Source organism: Pempheris klunzingeri, unplaced genomic scaffold, assembly GCF_042242105.1.
Source record: "Pempheris klunzingeri isolate RE-2024b unplaced genomic scaffold, fPemKlu1.hap1 Scaffold_749, whole genome shotgun sequence".
Classification (NCBI taxonomy): Eukaryota; Metazoa; Chordata; class Actinopteri; order Acropomatiformes; family Pempheridae; genus Pempheris; species Pempheris klunzingeri.
In genome coordinates this window covers 6,505-16,513 of record NW_027255224.1, presented here as the reverse complement: position 1 = coordinate 16,513, position 10,009 = coordinate 6,505, and the positions used below count along the sequence as shown (strand labels likewise).

Here is a 10,009-nt window from a genome sequence, read left to right as displayed (position 1 = left end):
TATTTATGGGGAAAAGTATAAAAAGAACTATCAAACAAATCACACCGACGCTTAATAAGCTAAAAATCGTAACATCAAAACACTTTCTCATTAAAAAAAGATATTGTCCATTTTTTGTTAGGTTCTAAATACTCTTAATTATTTCCTGCATATTCTCCAATAATACTTAATTTATGATAGTCTCATTTAATTACTAAAATCTCTTAGACTGGTTGCAGATATGACAAAAAAATATAGTTTTATATTAACCAAATAATATAATAATATTCTAAAGTTTATATATAATTTGATCAGTATAACAGTGAAGGTGGATGACATAACAACACTGAGCACAAGTTTTCACTATTAAGAAAAAACATTGTTTAGTTGTTGTGAAACACGGATAAAAGTAGTTCTTTTGCTTAATTCCTTTAGTGTAGAAGCACCAACATAAGTACAGGCCGAACGCAGACCACCTAAATTACATTTTTTAAATTGAAAATCAGAATTGTTAAATTTATAGAACCTAGAATCTCTTTTGCAGTATTGTCTAATGGACCACGATAGGGTAAAACAACACTTTTTCCTTCGGAAGCTCTATAATCAGCAACACCACCAGAATATTTATTCATTGCTTCAGTTGAACTCATACCATAAAAATGTTTATATTTTTTACAGTCTTTTTCAATGATATCACCACCTGATTCATCGTGACCTGCAAACATACCTCCAATCATGACATAATCTGCACCAGCTCCAAATGCTTTAGCAACATCCCCTGGACTTGTACAACCACCATCCTATGAATTTATTAATATAATTTAACGTATATATGAAGTGAAATTATTTAAATTAACCGAAACAATTAAACCTCCCAATCCATGAGCAGAATCAGCGCATTCAATGACTGCACTTAATTGTGGATATCCAACACCTGCCAGTTTTCTTGTAGTACATACTGAACCAGGCCCAATCCCAACCTTAGTTATAGATTAAAATTAATAATTTAATAGGTAAAATAAAAATATACTTTAACAATATCAACACCCGCTAGAACTAATGCTTCAGTCATTTCTTTAGTAACCACATTTCCAGCCATAATTGTATGATCCGGGTATTTATCTCTTATTTTTCTTATATCATACTGACAAAAAATTCAGTATATCCATTGGCTACATCTATACAAATGTTTTTGCACTTTGTTAGCGCTAATACCTTTTAAAAAAACATAAAAAACATGTAAATAATGAATTCTGTATGGTCTAAAATTATAATAACAAATAAAAAACACACTTGATCTAATTTTTTTTAAATCCGATTCCTTAATTCCACAACTTATAAAAACATTTTCAAAAATATTGTCATTTGATTTAACATTTGTATTTATTAAACCCTTAAAATCATCCAGAGGAATATGTTTATGTAACTATTATAAAACTTATTTAATTAGGTGATAATTTATCATTACAGCCGTAATCATCTTAAAACTGGATAGAACTTTAGCAGTCTCTATTGTTCCAGTAGTATCCATGTTTGAAGATATTATAGGAATTCCAGTCCATGTCCGTTGGGAATGTTTAAATGTATACGTTCTATCCAGAGACACCTAAATTTCGTATAATTTATTATTAATTTCAAAAGTATTACATCTTTTATTATTTATGTGAATTTTAGATAAAAGATAATAGTATTATCTTATGGATTACATAAGAGGGAACAAAAATACATTTTTTGATAATTTATATAGCATAGAAAAAAATTTTCAATCGAATTTAACAATTTATTAAAATATAATAATATTCATTTATAAAATAATAATATTTACTTATTAAAATATAACATATATTTAAAATATAATATTTATTAAAATATAATAATATTTATTAAAACATAATATATTGGCGCAAGAAAGTATATACATCAGATCGAGATACTAAAGTACTTCTCTTTGGACTTATCAAGACATCTTTAAAATCAAGTTTTATTTCTGATTCAATTCTCATGTTAACTCTCCAACAAAAACCGCACTAAGCAATTCCCTATCGCGCAAGCGCGGGTGTGTTATATTCCTTTGATATTTCGGAGATGAACCTTTTCTATAACCAAGGAATTATCAATATCGCTAACAATGATATAAAATCTCATACTATACATAAAGTTAAAAGTAGCGTACTTATATGGTTAAGTGATCAAATAGATAAACCAGGATCATTCGACAACTTATTAATTTCAACAATTACACCTTATGTATTTTTTGTTTTTATGTATAATATACAGAGTTCTAATTTTAGGATAACTATCCTATCACCAAATTACTCTTGGGATCCGATGAAAATAAGTTACAAGAATTCCTCTCGTCTAAACTGGCTGTAAAACTAAAAGAAAAAGGAGTACAAACATTTTTAAGCTTGGATCTAATGCGAAGGAATGCAAAATATTTTAATAAATTCCGCAGATAACAAATCAATTTTATTATCTCACTTGATCCGAATTGTTGATCAAGCGATGAGGAAAAAATTTTCAAAAAATTAACCCCTATGAAATTGATACTTTTTATATTTTTCATCTAAAATTATGTTAGATAATTGGTCTAGATAATATGTTTTTAGTGCATACTTTATACTGACGCATAATTGTGACAGCGCATTTTTATTTCAATATATTTGGATTACTTGTTTCCTTTTTTTGTAGATTTATATCAATTATAAAAATTGTGTTGGATTTTTTTGTTTAAGATCTTGATATTTATAGTTGAGTTTATTAGAATTAATCTTAGTCTCTTTTACGGATTATAAGTTTAGATTATTTCTAATTTAAAATCTGAATTTGCCTCTCGACGTAATTGGGCTTTTTTGTCAACGAAGTTTTCCGACAAACTTTGTTTAAATATTGTTAAATATTACCTTTAATAAGATAAATATTTCTTAGTATTTTTTTGAAATTTTTTTAAATCCTAGTAGTAGCTGAATAGTAGTCCAGTCAGATTGATCGTCAATGTTTCTTTCATATGTTCAATTTATAAATTTATCCAAATATTACACCACTAAAGAACTAATTTCTATGATAATTAGCTATTTTATTAAGATCATTATGCAATGAAAATTCCTGTATCAAAGTTTATATTACATATCAAGACTTACCAATATTATATAGTTGCCATTAAATAATTTCCTTTAAGAATTTTTACTATCATGCGCAATTTATAAGTGTACTGTCGTGTTCTAGTAAGATATATACAGTTAAGTTATTGCCAGTATTTTTTTTACCACTTTAATATAAAAACACAGGTGAAAAGAAATATTGAGTGTACGACTTGCATCATACAACTATGGCAACTAAGATGCCATTTCAAGTAGTACTATCTCTAATATGACTCTAACTAAGTGAGTCGTATGCTCTGTAACGTTTTCTCCCTAGAAAAGATGACTATTCTGTCAAGGTTATGGAGCGACCGAAATACCATTTATGATATATGAGATCGCATATTGCCTATTTTTTATATCAAACACCTCAGAATCAACGCTCAAGGTAGGATAGAGTGGCATCTTTTCTATACGGAGCCGAGTAGTTCGATTAATGTCAAACTAAGAGAACTACTTAAGATGTAATTTTGTAATGAATACTATATCGGATTTTTGATAGTTATTCCTACTGTGCTTGTTAAATTATACTTTAACTGATGATCTATTTGGATTTAAATTAATGTAGCAAGAGTGGAAGGTAATGATTAAGTTGAAAACTCCTTAAAAAACTTGTACTCTTGCTTCGACAGATGTGGCAATAATTTCTTTTATATTTGACTGAATGTTTTAGCGGTTTCTATTACTTCAAAAAATCTCAATTATATTTACTTATTAATTTTTAAATATATATAACAGTTTAAAGTAAAATTAGAGAATAAGTTATCTCCATTTATAATTACTCAATAGAAAACTTCTGTATATATATTGTGATATTTTTTTCATACTATTTTTAAATGGTATAATAATCAAAAAAATACGGCCATTTCTATGATTATTTTACCTTCAAAGTTGACAGTAAGTGGTCAGTTAGGAGAAATATTTACTATGCTACTTCAAAAGAAAATTATACGGAATATTTAGAGTTTTACTTTAATGGTTTATAGTAGTTAGTATTTTAAATTTTTTGGGCTTGTTGGAATTGCTAAAAATTAAAATGAAATTTCTATTTTAAACTCTAGTAAATAGATTATTTTAAGATTACAGATAGATAAATCATTAAAACATGCCTTAATAAATATGAAGAAACAACTCAGTCAACATTCTTAGGTGGGAGAATGTTCCCTACTAGATATATTTAATTAACATTTGTAATATTTACTATAATAACAGTATTTATTTAAAAATTTTTAATTTATAATAAGAAAATTATAAATTCATTTTATTAAATATTATACGAGTGTTATGTTATGCCATCAATAGATATAAAATTAGTCATTCATCACTGTATTTCTCTTCAACTATTTGGTTGTCTTACATCCGTATAGTTTTATCTTAATTACACACTCTTAATTTATGTTTTTTTATTTACTCGAAATGACACATTTATCTTAACTTTTTGCAATTAAACTTTTCACTAGTATAATTGCACGGATGTAGTTAAATGTTCACCTGCTAAAATTTATATTACTACTGTGGTATAGTATACTTAGAGCCTGTTTGATATTAAGATTTATCCGCGATCAATTTGAGACAAATTCTTGTTTTTATTATAGTATGCAAAGTATAAACTACTCTTTTTGAAATAAATAATATATATTATCATGTAATAAGTTTGATTTTGATATAGAATAATTGAAAAAGATATATTATTGTATAAATTTAGAGTGACGTTTTATGACAGAAATAATCAAAGTAAAAAATGATTATCAGTCATCAATTACAGAGATTACCAAAATTATCTTAAGTCACTTATTAGAATGCCGGTAAACGATAATTCCGAATTACTACTAACCCATACTAACTACACGTTTATTTGTGGAGTGATTAACGATAATAATATAACACGTACAACCGAAATTAAAAATCCTTAAGACGACTATCACATGAAAAAATCCCAGATATATTAAATTGATACCAATTTCTTATTAGGACTCAAGAATGTTACAAGATAGCTAATATTGTTATAAGCAAAAATGCAGGGAATAGAGCTGCAAAAGTTTACACTATAGCAAAAAAAACTAATTATCTAGTGCCTGAAAAAAGAAATTGCTAGTCTTTCCCTAGAACCTAAATACAAGTATTCTAGAGTTCCAAAATGTCTACACAAAGAGGATAAAAGTTTAGTTATCCTCCTCAATACAGAGGGCTTTCAAGTTGTTAAAAGACAATAAAAACCATATAGCGAGAGAAGTTACCTCGTTCATACTCGTTTTGGCTTCTAGTGCCATAATATACCTGTTTTAGCAACAATGAGTTGTCTCAGGATTTTACACAGAGTTCATGATTAAGCACCTAATAAGTGAGACCTCAAGATCTGAATAATGGAATTGAAAGATGCGTGCCAGTCAAATGATATTATTGAATCCATATTTTTGTTTTATAACGTCGTTATCCACCATTTCCGAATTTGAATTAAATTATTTTATTAGTATTGAAAAATAATTAAGACTTGATTCATGCAAAATTTGGCTGCACCACTAGCACTCACTGTGTCAACTTATATCAAAAGATGCTGAAATCAGAGAAATTAAAAATAAGTAAAGCTATTGGAATACTATAAAAACTAATTATCTTTTATTTTATAATAATTATATGATTATAAATTGTTTAAAATTTCTAAAATTTCTCATTTATAAGAACAAATTTCACTTTGATTGGGAAATTATATAAGACGCGAAATTTTTTAAATTTAAAATTGAGCAACGAAATTCTTGTGGCAAATATTTAAAAGTAACATACAAGATGTTAAAAATTCAAGAGCTCATGAAATATAACTAGACATGCAAGACTAGTCTAATCTTAAATCCATAAAATATGATAAAGGTGTGGGTATCCTTTATAATAGTGAATCTTATACCACTGGCGAATTTTATTTGATCTAAAAGGGAAAAAGTATTGTTAGTCTTATCTCTCCGCATCGTTTGTATTGCTTTGGAAAATCATTTATTTTATCAATAAAAAATCATCCGTTTTAATTAAAGGTTAGTAGGCATGTTGCATTTTTACGTATCTACAGTAGTAAAATCTATTGAGCTAATTTGCATGTAAGCATTAGCAGATGTTTTAAAAATCACTTGGTTTGAAAAAAAGTTAAATAAAAAATTACCACAATGAAATTCTAAGGTAGTCCTCTGTATGTAAACTTGATAAATTTTATTTTATTTATTATTATATTGCTGTCTATTATTATATTTTAGTAAAAAAAGCACTAATATGTGGTAGAAAAAATTTCCACATAAGATTTCACAAAAAAACTTAGTTGATAGCTCAAGAACCATAATATATATTACTATGAACTGATTTGTAAAGGTGTTAATGAGGTTAAATACCAATTTTTTTATCTATCATCCTGTGTAATAAAGTAGTATATAAAATTGCTGTGATATCTTCTTTTGATAGAAAATAAGATTTTTTTTAAATTTTATTTCAAGGTAAGAATTTTTCATCATAATCAGAGACATGAGCTATTATTTTTAATAATATAAGTTTATATGCAGCTAGTTCCTGAAATGTATATTAGAGCACCACTAATAAGTAAAATAGAGTTTATATTCAGTGTTTATGGTTCTATAGGTGATTTAATTTAAATATTTAGTATATATGATTATATATACTACATAGGTAGTAATGCACGGCATATAGGGAATATCCGTTTAAAATCAAGGTTTTCAGCACGATTAGAGATATATAATAATGCTCAAGATATAAATATTATTATTAGCATAATTATATTTATTTTTATAAAAGTAAAATTATAATATCTAGGTATAAGCTCCTAAAGGAACTTGAAAAATCATAAATCTTTTTCTATAGATTTTTTGCATTTGTTTTATTACCAAAAAGTTTAAATATTCCGTGAAGATTATCGAATGAATATTAGTGTCAAATGCTAAAAAATAAGCACTTGTATATACCCATATAAAATACTTCCAATTAGGCTGTATATGCATTTGATCATAAAGTCGTATGTATTATTTATGAAAATTGATGTATACTATAATATTTTATATAATTTTCAATATGTTTTTATATTTAATGTTGCTAGATATAATGACTATTCTATTTAATTCTTACTGTTAAATCGATTATTACTATTAATTAGCTTGATATTCTTATTGCCTAGAAACTGATAATTTAATTCTAATTAGATTTTAAGTTAATGAGTTCTTCACTTTATTATTTTTAAATATATAGATAAGTTACATTGATTTCACTACTTTTTTAACAAAATATTATGAACACAGGAGTTCAAAGTACAAAAAAATTTTCATATTGCTATAAATATTATGATGGCAAGCAAACGAAACATAAAATATAATTTTTAGGATTCATATTTTTCCCCATATCACTGTCCCAAATGCTTTTAGAACACAAAATTTGTATTATACATAAATATTGACAGTAATAAAACTAAAACCATGTAATTGTTTAAAAAACTATGTCCGAAAAATGAAGAAACATTATTTCTTTTGATTATTCTTATACAAGAAATGTCGGTTGAACTATTAAAACGGTTCCAATAGAACTAAAATTTTTAGCGCAATGCGCCAATTTTATATAGGAGATTTTTAATTTGAATATCATTTTTAAGGGTATACACCTTTCCACGTTTCATCATAAAACTAGAGATGTAAGAATATATTAAAAGTAAGAATTTCACAAAACTTAAAAAAAGAATAACACAATAACTCCTAATGAAAAAACTCAACAACCATAATATGACATTCCTGTGATCAACTAATTTCAAAATAAAGTGAAAGAACAGAATCATCATTTTCTCATTTTACTCGGTAATATAAGTAATACTTAAAGGTTTCACTTAACTATGAATATTTTGACAATCAAGACCTGATAATTGTGAATTCGCATCTGAATTCATTAAAAGTAAACTACATATCCAAATAAATATAAACAACCATTACATTTTATTTCTTTGAAAACAAAATTATAAAAAAATCGAATTAATTTTATTATATTTGTTGGCATATTTGATCAATACAAAGTTTTGATTTAAACAATAAAAATAGAATCCAATCCCTCCGTATATCAGTGAGAGTAAAGCATTTTCCAGGGAATGTCACTCTGTTGTGAAAATAACCTTTTAAATCACCTTCTGTTATAGACTCAGTAGCGGTTTTTATCCTTTATAACAGGTCAATTAAACAACAGATAGAACCATCTTTCATAACCATACTTTTTATTTTTGAAAGCATTTCCTCGCATGGACTCAAAAAAGAATTATATTATGAAAGTAAAAGTATTTCATACGGGTAAGAAACACAAAAATCCAGGTTAGAATGACGGATACGTACACAATCCATCACCAATATTAAATCATTAGATACCAATATTTCTTCACTTTTGTACAAGAACTGCTGAAATATATCACAATTAGTTGTTTGTGGACATCGATTCACAGTGAATAACACTGAGTGAATTCAATAAAAGCGGACAGATGGCTTAGTGGTATACGCTTCGAACTCATGACCTCGGGGTCATGAGTTCGAATCCCGTTGCTGCCCACTGTTTCCGGTCTATCGTATCCCTTAATCCGAAGTTAGTAGGAACACTATGGTAATTGCATGTTTCTATGAAAAAATTATAGTACATGCTGGTAGTGGGAGGAAGCCTGATGGGAGGGCGAAATCGAGTGCTGATGCACTAGGGTACGATAGTAAATTCCTGCCTCTGTTGAGGTGATTCCCATAGAGCCAACGTCCGAGAAATGGATAGGGTAGGGGTGGTGGTCGCCCCAAAACGAGGATGTTTAGTGGGTTAAATTCCCCACACTACCGCAGAATAATAAGTCGGAGCTGGTGTGTGATGTCATGTGGTTGGGATATGATGGAAAAAAACTCCGCTGCGGTGCCTACAGCGTTTAATGAAGCAAGTGTGACCAACTTGAACTTCACAGCCCAATAAGCTGCGCCAGGGGTTTAACCTCGTAACTAAAAAAAAAAAAAGTGAATTCACTGCAAAGATTATAGTAGCCTTCCTTCCTATACTATCTATAAAAACTGGACTTTGGTTATACCTGAAGCGGAAAACCCTAGGAAGCATAACATATGCATTAAAAAGTACACTTCCGTCGAGAAATATAAAATTTTTTAGCATAAAATAAATTGCGAGATTAAAATATCATGTGGCATACTGCTGCCCTTCAAGTTTAAATTTAGCTGAATTTTCGTTCATAGGAACGAGTTAAGTAACTTTAAAGAAATATTCATTTATTTAAGTTACCTCAAAATATAGTTTGGCACATCTGTAATGTTATTTTTCTATTATTAACAGGAGATCAACAGCACACTCATCATTATAATTTTGCTGTTAATTTAAGCTGTCATGGGATTTCATTTGTATCTTTAAACAGTAAAATTTTTGATCATGTTTTTTAATGATATTATTAAGGGTAGAACGCGGAATATAAGAAATCGCCGAAACTTCTGCTTGAAATTTCTTATTATAAATAATTAATTCTATGGCCAACTCTGTTTTTCCATTAACGAGCTCATCTCGGTCAGCTGTAACAAATTTCACGTGTTGCTTGGATTTTAATGTCGCAGAATCCGGATTCGATTGTCACGAAATTCGGATTTATATGAAAAGCCCGATATTGAACGGTAAAAATTAAACATTCAACCCATGTAAATAATATCAATTAAGATTAAAAATACATTGTGAATTTGAGAAGGGAAAATTTTCAAATTATGGAATATATTAAAAAGCATCGTTAAATAAAAATAAAAAACTATATAAAATTCATATAAACTTATAAGTAATAATAAGTTGCAGATTATAAATAAAATTTGGTGCAATATAAAAATGGATTAATGAAAATGTAAGATAAT

General features: G+C 27.6%; 1 pseudogene; it reads right to left on the bottom strand.

The window, feature by feature from the left end:
* Positions 1-345: 345 nt before the first annotated feature.
* On the bottom strand, positions 346-1,194 carry LOC139225492 (uncharacterized; annotated as a pseudogene).
* Positions 1,195-10,009: the final 8,815 nt, after the last annotated feature.